This window comes from Cololabis saira, chromosome 19 (genome assembly GCF_033807715.1).
Source record: "Cololabis saira isolate AMF1-May2022 chromosome 19, fColSai1.1, whole genome shotgun sequence".
NCBI classification, from domain to species: domain Eukaryota; kingdom Metazoa; phylum Chordata; class Actinopteri; order Beloniformes; family Belonidae; genus Cololabis; species Cololabis saira.
In genome coordinates, this window is record NC_084605.1 from 40,696,289 (window position 1) to 40,711,784 (window position 15,496).

General features: G+C 42.6%; 1 protein-coding gene across 10 annotated transcripts in view; it reads right to left on the minus strand.

The window, feature by feature from the left end:
* tanc2b (tetratricopeptide repeat, ankyrin repeat and coiled-coil containing 2b) overlaps positions 1–15,496 on the minus strand; it is a 205,526-nt gene that overhangs the window by 178,277 nt on the left and 11,753 nt on the right. For 8 of the 10 annotated variants that reach the window (XM_061708289.1, XM_061708296.1, XM_061708286.1 and 5 more), the window contains exon 2: positions 8,222–8,313. The exons of 1 other annotated variant lie outside the window; for it this stretch is intronic. The gene's annotated coding sequence lies outside the window, so the exon portion shown is untranslated. Of the gene's footprint in view, positions 1–7,466; positions 7,543–8,221; positions 8,314–15,496 lie in introns of all 10 variants that reach the window. One more of the 10 variants, XM_061708281.1, reaches the window with a different exon arrangement.

The following is a 15,496-nucleotide window of genomic DNA, read 5'->3' on the forward strand; positions in this document are numbered from 1 at the left end:
CAGACATGGAAGAGAAGGGGATCATCCGAAAGTCTGTCAGTGATTATGCGTCTCCCCTTGTGATGGTCTGGAAGAAGGATGGTGGGCTGAGGATCTGTACAGATTTCAGGTGGCTGAATGCGCGCACTCTGAAGGATGCCCATCCGCTGCCTCATCAGGCGGATTGTCTTGCAGCTCTTGGAGGCAATGCTTTCTTCAGCACAATGGACCTGACCTCCGGGTTCTACAACATCCCCATGTGCGAAGAGGACAAAAAGTACACTGCCTTCACAACACCTGCTGGCCTTTATGAGTACAACAGGATGCCGCAGGGGCTCTGCAACAGTCCAGCTTCGTTTATGCGCATGATGTTGAACATTTTTGGCAGCCTCAACTTCACTAGTCTGCTCTGCTATTTGGATGACCTTCTTGTCTTTGCCCCCACTGAAGAGGACGCTCTTTGCAGACTCCGGGTGGTCTTCCAGAAACTGAGAGACAACAACCTCAAGCTGAGCCCCAAGAAATGTCATCTATTGCAGAGGTCAGTCAAGTTTCTTGGTCATGTCATTGACCAGAGTGGTGTCGCAGTGGACCCTGCTAAAGTGGATGTGATCTCCAACATGCCAAGAGAGGCCCTAATGGAGGAGGATGGTTGCACTCCATCTGTGAAAAAGCTTAAATCCTTCTTGGGCATGGTCTTTTTCTACCATCCCTGCATGCTCCGCCATCGCCAGACCTCTATTCGCTCTAACAGCAGGTCAGAAGAGGAAGGGGCGTCCTAGCCAGGCTGGGAGGGTCGCTGGTATGTTCAGGAAGTTGACCGCAGCAGATTGGAGTCCTGCATGTGAGGAAGCCTTTCTCAGGCTCAAAGGGGAGCTCCTCAACTGTGCTGTGTTGGCCCATCCCGACTTTTCAAAGCCATTCATCTTATCTGTGGACGCATCTCTTGATGGACTGGGGGCAGTGTTGTCGCAACTGCCTGCTGGAGAGGTTAAGGCCCGCCCCATTGCCTTTGCTAGCAAAGCCCTAAGTAAGTCACAGCGGAGGTATCCTGCCTATCGCCTCGAGTTCATGGCCCTGAAGTGGAGCGTCACAGAGAAGTTCAGTCACTGGTTGAAGGGGCACGACTTCACGGTGTGGACGGACAACAATCCACTCACCCATATACTGACCAAGCCCAAACTTGATGCTTATGAACAAAGATGGGTGGCCAAGTTGTCGTCCTATACTTTCAACTTGAAGTACATTCCAGGTCCGAAGAATGTTGTTGCAGACGCACTCAGTCGTGATCCCTTTACCGCTTCTATCAGCAGACGTCTAATGCAGGAGCCCTACAGCAGTTTGGAGCTGGAAGCGGAAGGTGCAGAGGTTGACCGGGTGCAGGATGCTTTCAGGCTCGGAACTCAGCATCTTCAGGTGGCCCAGCAACACAAGTCCCCCCAACACACAACTGGCTCATACAGCGCGTCTGAGGTCAAGGCTGCCCTTCTATGTCATAGCGACTGGGATACAATGACTGAGAATAGGGCTGCTCTCCTTGGCCATCATGTCCAACAGCTGCTACCTGCTGGTCAGGATACCCTACCCTCACTTACCTTGTCTGAGTTGGAGGACCATCAACATCAGGACCCTGCCATCTCGAAAGTCCTGCCATTCGTAATCCGCAAACGACGTCCTTCCAGACGAGAGATATGGTATGGAGGCCAGGTCATTGGCCGTGCTGAAGCACTGGGAGAGGCTCACGGTTCAGGATGGAATCCTGTACCGTGAAACAAGAGACCCCGTGAGCAAGTTAAAGAGGTTTCAGTTGGTGTTACCAGTGAGTTTGAGAGACATTGCATTGGAAGGGGTCCATGATTTGGCAGGACACCAGGGTCAGTCCAGAACTCTCCACCTAGCAAGGCAACGTTTTTTCTGGCCCAACATGGAAAGAGATGTTAAAGAGTATGTCCGTTGCTGTGAGAGATGCGTGCTAGCCAAGACTCCAGAGCCGGCAGCACGGGCCCCATTGGAAAGCATTAAGACTTCAGCTGCCATGGAGCTTGTCTGCATCGACTTCTGGTCGGCAGAGGATAAGAACAAAACCTCTGTCGATGTACTTGTGGCGACCGACCACTTTACAAAGATGGCCTACGCTTTCCCGTGCAGGAACCAGACAGCCAAGCAGATTGCCAGGAAGCTGTGGGACTGTGTTTTTTGTGTGTACGGGTTCCCCGAGCGTGTTCATTCGGACCAGGGTCCGAGCTTTGAGAGTGAATTGGTGTCTGAGCTGCTGCGGCTGTCTGGTGTTGCCAAGTCTCACACCACCGCCTATCACCCCATGGGCAATGGGGGCACTGAGCGCTTTAACCGCACCCTTGGCAATATGTTACGGGCCCTCCCCCTCAGAGCCAAGCAAGACTGGCCACAGCAGATCCAGACTTTGACCTTAGCATACAATGCGACCGTCCATGAGACTACTGGCTTTGCGCCTTTCCATCTGATGTTTGGCCGTGTCCCAAGGCTTCCGGTGGACGTTGTGTTCAAGTCTGTTCTGCATGACCCCATTGTGGCAGACTTCAGCAGTTACTCCAAGACTCTTCTCTCATATCTATCCGAGGCTGCCAGAATCGCCCAGCAGCACACCACCAAGGAGCAGGAACATCAAGCTTGTCAGTACAACAAGAAAGTCAAGGGTGTGTCTCTGCAGGTTGGTGCACGGGTGCTGCTCGCCAATAAGGGTGAACGGGGCAAGAAAAAACTGGCTGACAAGTGGGAACCTACAGTTTATACTGTTGTAGAGAGGAACCCCAGAACTCATATCTACAAGATCAGTGATGTCTCTGGCCAATGCAAAGTCGTGCACAGGAACCTACTCTTGGATGTGAGTTTTCTTCCTGTCCGGGATACATTGGAGAATCCATCCTTGGTCAGCCCGTCTGATGCTGATGACTTGAGTGTCTGTGGCGAGACAGATGATCTTAGTAGCCTGGGGGAGGAGTCCTCTCAGGCACGGACATCATTGTGGGTTCTGTCCGGCACAAGCGACAGAATGGAAAATGTAGATGTTGCCTCCGACCTGCCTGACTCACAGGGAGCTGCAACCCCCGCTGAAACCATTACTTGTGTTGACTCTGAAGAGATACAGACTGATACAGCCCCTACTCAGACCTGTCCTCCTGTTGACTCTGACGAGACGCAAACTGTGCCTGTCATTGCTCCTGACATACCTCATTCCTCTGGTTGCCGACCTGACTTACCCAGACGTGACCCTGCACAAGTTGCGGTTCGAGACCGGGTGGTTACCAGGGGAGGGAGAGTGGTTAAGCCAGTCAACAGACTTATAGAGAGCATGGCCCAGAGACTCGTTACATGGGGTCTGGTATTACCTCACAGGGCTTCATCTGTAGCATAAAGGGTTTTGGAACAATTTTATTATATGTTTTGAATATCTTTAATTTCATAGTAAATGTTCACATTGGTAGGACTGCGTGCCAAGATTTTATGTGGTGTATAAGGCATCATAGTAACTAGGAGAAACAGTAGCCTGATCAACTCCTGTTTTCTTTAAACTTATTTTGTAAGTAGCTTTTTATGCTGTGTTGAGGAATCAGATTCCAAGGGTCGTCTTGGTTTGAGTAAATGTGAACATTGTGTCTCTTGTTATTGCCTACTTTACTGGAAACGGTTCCCTCCATATATTTAGGATTTTGGAGAAATTAAGGTGGGGTGAATGTAACAGACAGGAGATTGTTTTATTTTATTTATTTCACCAAAATCCCTCATGCCATATTATTTTATTTTCAGTCTTATTTTGTTATTTTTCTCTTATTTTGGTGGGGTCCTCACAACCGCGGTGACGTCATCCACCTGCTTTCGCGCGGTTTTTCGCTCTCTTGCTTCTGACAACGGAGAGAGCAGTAAGTGGATTATTTTCCACCTGTTCATATTTTGTTTTATAAGTGTCTTTATAAGTGTCTTTAAGTGTTACAAACGGGGGAGTATTGTTGTAGTCTGAAGTTTTGTTGTTATACGTTTCTTTTGTGAGCAGTTTTGGTGTTTTGGGGGATTCTTTTAATCTTTTCTTTTAATTGGGTTAATTTGTCGGAGGCTTGTTTTGATGGCATTGTGGGGACCCCCCACTCTGCTCTACGCTCTGACACACACGCACACACACACACACACACACACACATACTCACAAACCACTCCATTTGTTGACCCGTGTTTCCCTCATTGCAGCTGGTGGCGAGGCTCTAGTGTCCGAGCAAACACTAAAGCCTAGTTTTTTCCACGTTTACTGCAGGTATGTTTCTGTTGCTCCCACGTTTTGTTGTATTTTAATTTATTATTTTATTAACTTTATATAAAATATGCTGTTCAGCTAGTGTTGTGTTTATTGTGAAGTGTGTTATATGTATTTGTATTTATATATTTTCTATTTGAATTTGTCATGTACTGTCATGTATATGCTCTTGCTTCTGACAACGGAGAGAGCACTGGTGGCGAGGCTCTAGTGTCCGAGCAAACACTAAAGCCTAGTTTTTTCCACGTTTACTGCAGAAATAAACTGGCTGAATATTCCCGAGTCCATGTGTCCATCCTGTTCTTCAAGCACCAGAACACAACGCAGAGCCCAATCCAGTTACATATACACTGACTCTGTTTTTAATGACAGACGGCAGAACTTCGCCAAAACTCGCCTGCTGACTGAATGAATGAGGAAATCAAATGTGCGTGTGGCTCTGAAAGAGGCGGAGACACAGAGAAAAAAGTTCATTGAGATAAACCTGGCCGACCAGGTTAGATTCAGAGCGTCTGTTACTACGGTAACTGACCAGGTTACGTTCAGAGAGTCTGTTACTACGGTAACTGACCAGGTTAGATTCAGAGAGTCTGTTACTACGGTAACTGACCAGGTTAGGTTCAGAGAGTCTGTTACTACGGTAACTGACCAGGTTAGGTTCAGAGAGTCTGTTACTACGGTAACTGACCAGGTTAGGTTCAGAGAGTCTGTTACTACGGTAACTGACCAGGTTAGATTCAGAGAGTCTGTTACTACGGTAACTGACCAGGTTAGGTTCAGAGAGTGTGTTACTACGGTAACTGACCAGGTTAGGTTCAGAGCGTCTGTTACTACGGTAACTGACCAGGTTAGGTTCAGAGAGTCTGTTACTACGGTAACTGACCGAGAGCTTAAGTTACCTCTCTTTGTGAAACAGGCTAGAGTTACCTCTCTTTCTCTGGTTTGAGTTACCTCCCTTTGTGAAACGGAAAACTCAGAGTTTCCCTCATTTCAGGGTTAACAGACTCAGAGTTTTCACTAAACCTGCTTTGTGAAACGGACCCCTGGTGTGTAAAGTAAAAAGGCTTGGAGTTTATTTTACAAAATAACTTTAACTTAACAAAATAAATCTCCAAAGTACAAACATAGGAAAACAACTTCTGGAATATAGGATCAAAATGAGGTCAAATGAAACAAAGAGTAACTTAGAATGAACTCAACATAACTGACCTGCCATTAGACACAAGAGGGGGGTTTATATACAGACAGGCTAGCCTACAAAGACACAAAAGGGGGGCGGGAATAAACAATTAACTCCATATCATAAATTAACATTAATAACAATAAAGATTTAAATAACTAAATTATTTACAACTAAACGTATTGTTATTTAACAAAAACAAAACAAAACAAAAAGTCAAATATAATTAATTAATCTGGATCATTGCCGGCAGACTCCCCCCTCCGGCACACTCAGTTGGCCTCTTCCACTTCCTGCCTGCTCCAGGATAAAAGGCCAACTCAAGCAGCGTCGCCCCCTTTTGCCAGGGGAGGACTCTCCAGATCCATGTAATGAACAAAAGGTAAAGCAATTAACAAATAATATTAAATGACAGACTGTTAACTAAAATGCGTGCACTCAAATCAGCAACTAACTGTCAAATAATAAAATGTGTGCCATGTGAAAACAAAAGACTATGTGTACTGTCATTACTTGAAATGTTTGCATGTTAATAGTGAAACACGAACAAAACTACAAAGAAAATTACAACCATTTTGTCTGTGGTGCAGCCTCCACAGTTATATTCCCTCATTCATCACTAAAGCATGTCTTAAGGAGTCCAAGAGTAATTTATTCTTACATTTTCCAAACACTGTCCACTGGGGAGAGTCTCGCAATCTTGCACCCGTCCACTCCTCCACCTTGGTCAGGTCTTTGTATCAATGCACAATAAGGTTTTGGATCGCATCGTCTTCTCCGGTAAAGACATCATCTTGAACGCAGCTCTTAAATCTTAAAGTGTGTTTTTCTGCATTATTGCTGCCAAAAAAGTAAATGCCCATCAATAACTTTTGGACATTTGGACTTGCTGCAGACACCAGTTGGGATGGTGAGTTTCATGTTTGGTCTGCAGCACACGAAGTCAGTGCCTTCCAGAAAGAATATTAAATACTGATTCATCTTTAAATAACACATGTTTCCACTGAATGATCATCCATCCCAGATGGCTCTTTTTTGGGGGGGCACAGTAAAGCTTTAACGGGAATTTTTTAATGTGTTACAGCACTTGAGACACATTTTAACCCCTTTGCTCATGCACCCGCATCAGCTGCTCAAGAGTTCTTCATGAAGAGCTGTCTGAGGGATCAGACTTCACGGTCCTCCAGTTTAGGCATGTTTAGGCCACACTCAAGTCCCCCCAGCTTCTGTGACTCATTAAGTCATATATACTCTGCTCTCCTGACGGAGAAATGTGCCAGTTCCTTGCAGTCCTTCGAGGAACGTCATTTTTGAACATTTCAAATCATTTTTGAAACATGGTTGAGAATCTCCACTTTGTTGGCAAATGTTTGCTCATGGATACTCCTTCGGAATCAAAACATCACCACCACCATCTACTATCACGTGTTTGAATGATGATGTTGGTTTTCCTTTCACGTACTCACTGGTGCTGATTTACCGATGATGGTACCAATTTTATTGGAGAGTGTTGCAGATGTGACATGCAGAAACTGTCAAACAGGACAGCTTGTACAGCAAATCCTTTGTTGCCCAGAATATTCTATATCAAGGGGACTGACCCCTTAAGGTTTTACACATGTAAGCCAATTAAGTGCTCCAAACAAAGAAATGCCTTCCTCAACACCATACAAAGTGAGCAATGCAGACCTTTGTGCCAGTTTATGGCATGATTTTAATTTATGCCAGCCCCCCTTAAACAGCGGTCACAGACTGTCTCTTTTGTATAACCCCGGTTTTACAGCCATGGCTTCACAGAGGAAGAAAAGAGCCAGTGTGATGCGGTCAGAAGACATTTTAGTCAAACAAAAATTTGTGTCAGCACTTTCTGCCAGGGAGCAAGAGGCCAGCGTTCAGAGCTCTTAGCCTGTTTCTCAGAGGAGAGCCAGAGTTTAATGGGGCTACTCTTCCACTCCATTTGCCAGCTTGCATCTCACAGGCCACAGCTGCATACTTGTGAGCCAGCGAGTGTCACTCCGCATACCTCTCTGCAGCCTGGGACCCACACGGCCTGGAACAGCTGACAGAAGCTGTTGGTCTTCAGGCGCACACTTGAAAAACTAAACAGATAACGGACATAATCGTGCGTGAGACAAAAATAAACATCGGTTTTGAAAATGCTTGCAATTCCTTTCCTTATTGGCCGTCAAAACCATCACACCTGCTCCTGCTGCCGCCGCATTTATTCTAACCAGAAAACTTTACTCCGACTTTCAATCCTTTTAACAGCCAAACAACATTAAATAACTGACTTTAAAGAGAATAATTACACAGCTGAGGCACCGATCACCAGCCGGGACACTTTTTAAAAATAACTTCTTTGACAGACAGTCCCTTGAAGAGACGACGGCACCTCCTCCACGCATACAACATAAGCACATGAAAAAAAAAAAAATTTCTTTCCTCGTGTGTTGTCATGCTTTTTAACTTTTTGATGGTAACGTGATGAAACACAGGTAGAGTATAGCTCAGATACGTCTGACTCAGTCTAATCATGCAGAGCTTGTTATACATGACGTGTTCAAACAAGCTGAAAGCCAACAAACATCTTCCTGAAATGACAGATAACATGCCAAGATGGAGAAAGCTGATAAGCAACCCAACGGCATATGAAAATGTTAAATATGCGGCCTCCTAGCAAAACTCAAGCTTTACAGCGTATCCATCGGTGAGGACCCCACCGAGGGGCTCCAGTTGCTGTCAACTCCAGTGTTTCAGGTTTGAGTTTCATGAACTCACCATGGGTAGACAACAAATCTGGCTTCAAGAGCAGCGAGGCGCTACATTTCACCAGACCCGAATCCTCTCCAGCCGAGAAATCCAACAGCTCTCTACAAAAAGCAAGCACAAGAAAAGAAAGTTCAGCTGAAGCTGATGGAGGACTGTGCACATCCGGCTCAGCGGCGTGTCAAGTGGACGGGGACGGGGACGGGGGGGGGGCAGTCTGAACCGTCACTGTTCACTCTGTTGATCTTTTTCCAGCAGAGACTACAAACAGTGGCTGGTGATGGGGGAAAAAAAAAAAAAAAAAAGAAAGAAAACACTTAACAAAAACAAGGATTGGTTGTCACAGAGAAGACTGGGACAGCTGTTGGGTTCTTCAGTGGGTGGATCTGAAATCAATTGCTGCTTTCAGAGTTGTGATGCAGAGCATCTGAGCACTCGGGCTGACTGAACGCATCATTATGTCATTAGAAGGCCAGTTATGGGCCGGGGAGTGGGGGGGTAAAATGTCTGTGTGGGAGATGCTAGCAGTCATGTGATGACCAATAAGGAAAATAAATAATAAAAATAAAAGGGAACTGTAAAAGTGGAATAACTTAAAAAAAAAAACAACAACAAAAACAAACCCTATACACATTCATTTAAGCTCATTAAAAACTGACTTCAAAGAAGTTTCTTATTAAAGACGGCATATTATGAATAAAATGTTTTAGCAGGCTTGATATATGATACATATATAAAACATAAGATGCATATTGTATATTTGGGTGTCTGGAGTGACTGCACCCTCAAATATAACCCTTTTACTTTGTTTCAGGCCAGTTCAGTCTGAAAACTGTCACGTTGTTCAGATTTGCAGGGTAGTGTGACATCACAGGCCCATATCCCCACATTTAATTCAGTCTATAGTTTCACATTGTGGTGCATTTACTCAGAAGGGCGTAGCGCGAAGCTGGAAGAGGTTCACTGAGCAGACGCCAGGGATGAAGTGGTTGAGATTCCGGCCCCAATCCCTTCAACCAGCTGCTACCAACAGAGGTCTGAACACTTACTTGAAAAAGAAGCTCTTGAACTTCATCTCTTGGGTTTTGGCAGACACACACATCCCAGACTTTTATGAAGACCTTAAGAAGACCTTAAAAATAGCCGTAATCCTGACGTAATGAAAAAGAAAAAGTGTAATTTAATAAATTTGCTCTTGCTTCGTTTGAAGTCTCAGTTCCCCCCCCTGGCATATCTTTGAGTATAAATGCTTTTATATTCATAAAAAAAGACAAGTAAGAAATATATATTTTAAAAGCAGAAAGTAATTCTTTCACAGAGATGTTTTCAGACAAAACTGCAACACAGTAATCAAGTTTTCTCAAGGGTGCCATGTGGGCTTCTGCCCTTTTTTTTCTCTCCTTTTCTAATTATAGTTTGCACGGCGCTCTCTGCAGGGAGCACTTTGTAGGACTTAATCTGAGATTTACACAGAGCTGCAAACACATTAGTTAAGCCGAGTCAACCAATGGGAATTTAAATAAGTTACAAAATAATAATGAGAAAGGGAATTATATCTCCATCATTCTACCAACATCTGAAATACTTTTGGTCCAGGATTTTTGTAAGCATGTGAGGGAAATGTAAATAAACTCCTTGGCATCATGCTTGAGGAAACAATATTGAATGTTTGTGTTTTTGCCTGCAGCAAGAATATAATCAAATGTCATTTTAATAATCTGTCTCTCCCACACTCTGTAACTTTTGTATAAACTTGTTCAAATCTTTGGGCAGATTTGGTTATGCAAGTTTTTATGTCTTAGTGTGTGTGTGTGTGTGTGTGTGTGTGTGTGTGTGTGTGTGTGTGTGTGTGTGTGTGTGTGTGTGTGTGTGTGTGTGTGTGTGTGTGTGTGTGTGTGTGTGTGTGTGTGTAAATATTTTTTCTCTAAAAAAAGAAGAGGAAGCTGTAGATGATGGTTAAAGGGGTTAGGGTTAAAGGAATAAGGCAGAAGCCACAGAAGAAAAACCCTTGTCTTGTCACTTGAGTCAAGAAGGGTCACACTGGTCAGGCAACTGTCCCCCAAAGGGATGTGATGATTGGAAGAGAAGCAGAGGGAAACGGAAAACAAATACAAAACTACCAGTGCTTGTATCTGCTTTCCAAAGGTGCACAGTCTTGCTGGAAACTCTGGCACAGAACATGGAAACAATCCTGATGAAACTATGAAATCTTAATCATGTGACAGGGCACATAATTCTCCCTTCTCCCCTCTGCATGTATTAATAACTGAAAAGGCCAGAATTAAGATCAAAAAAATTATGTGTCCAATACTCCATGTCCCCATTTAACTGATGAATATGGCATTTAAGCTTTCCTCCTCCTCTCCCTTGAGGAGACCATAAGTATCTAAGCTTTCATGGAGTACAAATGGTTTTGGATAACAGCTGAAGCTTCAAACAATGAACAAAAAGCCCTACCCAGCTCAAAGTGACAAAGAGAAATTGGCTTAAATGTTAAGAACATATGCCTGCTCTTCTCTGGCAATGTTCATATTTGTAAATGGTCCAGAAAACAAAACACAGAAGACTGAACAGCACTTGCTTATACAGGGAAAAGCATTAGTGACCCATGAACACTGGCTCAGTTTACAGTAAATGTATTACTTCTCAACCCAACGCGCTGGGTATTTGGTCCCAATACAAAACTTAAGCTTTAAAACTTTTTTCTTTTCCTTGTATACTTCAATTTAATTAATTTTATTTTTAGGTTACCAACAATCATCCAAAGGGACTTTGAATAGAAGGTAAACTATCCATCCATCCATTATCTATACCCGCTTTAGAAGGTAAACTAGTTAAATACAATCAGCTAAAAACAGTCTAATTGTTTATCTATTCAATCTAATTAAGTGTGATTCAGTTTCATCAATTCATTGCAGCAGAGTCAAGATTCAAAATTCATGTCGATAAATTAAAAAATAAATAAATACCAGCCTAGCTAAGGAACCCGACAGATTGCAATGAATCCTCACGCTGATGCAATCCTCCATGATGAGCAAGAGCGAGGCCACAGTGGAGAGGATTAAATCAGAATTAACGGGGCTAAAAAACCCCGGCAGAACCAGACTCAGGGAGGGCAACCATCTGTCCTTCTCCACTGGTCCAAGTCGGTTTGGTTTGTTTGTTTGTTTTTTAGCTTCTGTTGAGGAGTTCTCACTGGTTAAAACTTATTTTTTCATGACTGGTAAGTGACTTTCAACGAGTGTGTTTTCATATTTATTCCTGGAGCTGATGAAGATCTAATCAACCCTCAGACAATTCCCTTCGACTGAGCGTGCAGCTGGATACTGCAGAGTAACCAGACTGGTGCTCGCCATGGTGATTTTTTATAGAAAACCACAGCGTAGCACCGAATGCCACGATTGTTACTTTAGTGACGTGGCTAATGGAGCAAATGCGATGCTGGGAAGTTTGTGGAAGCCAGTTCTCTCATTTCATTGAGGAGCACATCATTACGAGGCTTGAAACAAAAACCAGCTGCAAGAGCTGTGAAATTAAAGAACTTAATTTTCTGCTACGAAAAGACAGTTGAAAAATAAAATTATTCAGACTGAATAATCTATTCAACGGCCACGTGTACAACCAAAATGAGCTGAATTCAGAGTTTTTGTTTAAAGGCCAGAAATAACTGAATGTTTTGCACTTGTGGGGTCCCATACCACTACACTCCAACCTCTGTGCTCCTCTGTAGGTAATGTACCTACAGTCACTGCCGTAGCCCACTCCAGGGTTATAACAACACATCTGACCAAATAAAGTCCTCCAACATTCATCAGGTTCCTCTTGAAATACTTATATTTGAAGTTTGAAATTCTGTGACAAAATGAAAGCCAAATGAAAGCAGTGCTTTTTTTTCTTGAATGGCATTCAGGGAGTTTAAATTATGCAATGTCCTTAACACTGTTTTAACTGTTAAATAAACTGAGTTCTCGTTATAACTTAAAGTCTGAAGATATTACCATTTTTCAGAGTAGACTTAGCAGCTCTCAGTCCTCGGCATCACTATTCAGCGTAAGTGGACGGCCGTCATGACTACGGGCACAGTCGGATGCTCATGTTATCTATAATTTTGAAGGCTCATAGTAAGATTTCATTTATTCAGCTGGTTCTCTTTCATTTGGAGCCAAAATGCAGACATAAAGATAGAAACAGCTATCAGGAATAGTGGAGGCAAGTCATTTTATAACTATGTAGATGATGGGTTGTTGATCTAATTTTTCAATTACTGCATGTTTTCTAACTTGGGACCATATGTATGATCACATTTCTGCAGCAAGATCAAATATCTATGTTCAACATAGTCCTCATTTGTCTTTGATTGCACAGCAGATCCAGGAAAAATGTTACGTAATCTCATAACTAATAATGTGAAACCTTTAATTATGTTCCAAAATCGAATTCAAATTCAACTCAATTAAAATATACTTTATTAATCCCCGAAGGGTGAGTAAACTTGGTGTTGTTTTAATTAGTATTCCTAGAGCCGGGTCACGCGCAAAAAAAAGAAGACTATTTCTAGTGAGAGTTTTAGAAATAAAGAAGCTGTTAAAATGTCTGAAGAAGATTGTGTTGTGATGTGAAAACTAATCCAAGAGCCAAGCAGAGAAACGTCCTCTGGAACCATGATGTAGGGCTGCACAATAAATCATTAAAAAATTGATATCTCGATTCACACCTACATGCAATCTCACTTTTAATTAGAAAACAATGGTTAGAGAAAAAAAAAAGGTTTTGAGCTCCCTTGAAAGAGTCAGCAATTTCATTATAACCTGTAAAAAGGTACATGCTTGAATGACATGCCCATATAAACAGGGATCAAGTTTAAGTAATGTAAACTTTAAGAAATGTTTACCTTTTCAATTAACAATTAAAAAAAAAAAAGTGTTATTTTTGAGCACCAGCTTTACCGCATGTATTCATTGAGATGTATGAAATATTCAGGCAACATTATTAAAAGTTGTCCAAGCAGGGGGGCTGGAGCCTTCAGAGCATGGAGAATGGGATTTAATTGGGGAAACTGGTTTAAACCATTTCCTAGGATTAGCCCTCTTCTTAAATTCCATCTCATTACAGCAGTTACATCTCTTAAAAGACTGAAATGAATAAATATTACTGGACTTTGAATGCTGCTTCAAGCATTGAAGCGGAGCCTTGAGTGAAACAAGTTTCTCCATTTGATTTATGAAATATCTCGAGTCCAGACGTACAGCTGGAAGAAGCATTAAAACTGATTGACCAAAGAAAAGAGCAAGTAATGAAAGTGCATGGTCACTGGTAATTTTCTGGCTGGTCTAACATAAAAATAAACCCTTAAGGAGCAGTACCGAATGTGTATAATTGTGCGTTATCTGTCTGAGTGCAAAGAAAACAATTTAACGAACCAACTTCAGCGTCAGTACTGTGACTCCATGTTAAAAATGTATGCTTCAGGGCATTCTGGGTCTTGTTAGTTAAATGATGAGGCAACATAATATCGTTTCCCTGGAAGTGGCATTAACGCTCTGTGGGGCTTTCAGCTGGATATCAATTAAAGGCTCATTAGGCGTTTAGAGATGGCAGTTCCTCCAGCTTCCTGCCGGCCGCTGTGAGGTGGCTGACCCCAACCTAGAGGAAAGGCCAGCACCCTCTGCAACGTATCATCTCTGAGAAGAAGGGCTATGAAGCATTAGTCATGCTTCCTTCAGGTCTAAAATCTCAGAAAGCTCATTATGTTGTACTACGACCATGTGGTCATGCGAGGAGTTCAAAGACCTTAAAGGTGTTATAAATCAGCTACGACATCCAATAACATCCATTAACAGAGATGCAAGATCTCAAAAGGGGGAAGAAGTATTTAAATATGTAATTAATTGAAAAGGTCTAAACGCCTAAACCTAAACTGAAAGTGAATGAATCGGATCATTGAGGTAACTGTACTCAGTTTTATAGTTTTGACCAGAAATAACAGTAATGTTAGTACTGTAATTTTTTCAACGGAGCCAAGACAGACTGAGCAGCGCACAGCAAACCTCTAATGTACCCGAGTGGTACATTAGGAGTAACGACAAAGCAGGGGAATTAATTGTGTTGTTCTAAGAAAAAAGAAAAATGGATCAAACAAGAAAGAAAGAGAAAGAACAGCACTGGCAATAAATAGATAAAGCCAGAGATTTATTGGCTTCAGACTGACATGAGGTGGAGCTGCTGGGAGACTGGAAGTCATCACGAGGCCATATACTAGAGATGAAGTATTTTCCTCCACCAGAGGACGTCATGGTAATGTCAATATGGTCATAAAGGTTATGCACTGATATGGAGTATTTGGTTGAAGCAGAGACGAGAGCAGCACGAACAACTGACTTTTGCTTAACTAGTTGTTGGATTGTTCACCATGTAAAACTTTTATATTAAAAATATTGCAAAAGGAAAAAGTCTTAAAGCGTAATTGCATATTGATTTGGTATATGTATGTTAACAGAGGGGGGGGGGGGGGTCATGTGACATGTATGTGTGTGTTTTATGAGCGAGAACAGTTATGGTAAAGGCCAAAAATAAAAGGCCTGTGTGGCTCACTGAAGTCCTAAAAAAAAAAATTAAATTAAAAAGAAACAAACTAAATCTGAGAAAGATTTGGAAACGTATGCCTCCTGACTTATCAGCTCCGTCATCAGCGCCAACAGTTATGGTACCGAGGTGTTGGCAGAGCTCTGATTGGGATCTGACGGTAAAGCAGGTAGTTGAGGCTTCGTCACCGAGTTTCCTCACAGTGGGGAAACTAAAATACTCATGATTTAGGTATGAGCGTGGCATCATCAGCATAAGGCTTCAAAAAACGGTTTAAAGCTTCAGGCTAGCAAGTACAATTGTAATATTTAGTAGGTGCAAACCTGTCAGCCTCCTTCCTCTCCAAGAGAGGAGCCAAGTGACTTCAAGCGTAGTTAACTACACGTAGTTAACACGCATAGCTAACACTCCTAAAACTGGGAACAAACTTATGAGTTATTCTTGTTAACCAGTGGTTACACTAACTTTTTATACTTGTATTTTTTTTTTTTTTTATAACGACAGTAAGAAAAAAGAAAAACACTATCATTGGCACAGAGCAAACATTTTTAGTGATGTCATTTTGGATGGATCCAGGTTTATTAACCGTATTCCTTTTGACGATATCGCCACATTGTACTGTGCTAATCATCACACTCTTGACTGTTTATGTACTTTAAAGACTTTCAAGAAATACCCAAATCCCTGTTGATTTTTAATTAACGC